This window comes from Sitodiplosis mosellana, unplaced genomic scaffold (genome assembly GCF_009176505.1).
Source record: "Sitodiplosis mosellana isolate CC-2019 unplaced genomic scaffold, AAFC_SMos_1.0 Smas_scaffold_6083, whole genome shotgun sequence".
NCBI classification, from domain to species: Eukaryota; Metazoa; Arthropoda; class Insecta; order Diptera; family Cecidomyiidae; genus Sitodiplosis; species Sitodiplosis mosellana.
In genome coordinates, this window is record NW_022601324.1 from 1 (window position 1) to 492 (window position 492).

Consider the following 492-nt stretch of genomic DNA (forward strand, 5'->3'; position numbering starts at 1 on the left):
TAAAACTAGCTAAATATATGGTCTTTTGCTCCTATCTGATATTTTCTCTTCAAACATTCTATCACACGCTTCTTCATAACATGAAAATTTAATCGTTTTAATTTCTTTTTTGCAGATTCGAGTATTATTAAATATGTTATTACACATGTAACTGGATAGATTAAGGTAATTATCTATTTTGATTGGAAAATACTCTTTTTAAATGATGAAAAAATTAGTCCGAAGATTATTGACGATCACACAATTCAAATATAAACCAAAAGGATTCTGAAACTAACAAAACAAACTGAAATTGCTTTCATTTGGTATGCAGTTGACTGACACATGGATTTTCTCTGTTTCAGTTTAAATCGACTCATCAATTGGACCAGTGGGTACAGTTTTACTTAAAACTTAATTGAAGGTGAATATTCTTAAATAAAATCTTTTTTTTACATTTTTTTGCTAATATGATGAAAAAATTAATCCGAAGAACTTTGACGATTACACAAT

At 27.2% G+C, this 492-nt stretch overlaps 1 non-coding gene across 1 annotated transcript; it reads left to right on the forward strand.

The window, feature by feature from the left end:
- The first annotated feature begins 196 nt into the window (after positions 1-196).
- LOC129573453 (small nucleolar RNA Me28S-Cm3227) lies at positions 197-277 on the forward strand. Its single transcript, XR_008688595.1, has one exon. It is a non-coding gene; the product is annotated as a small nucleolar RNA Me28S-Cm3227 (small nucleolar RNA).
- The last annotated feature ends 215 nt before the right edge of the window (positions 278-492 follow it).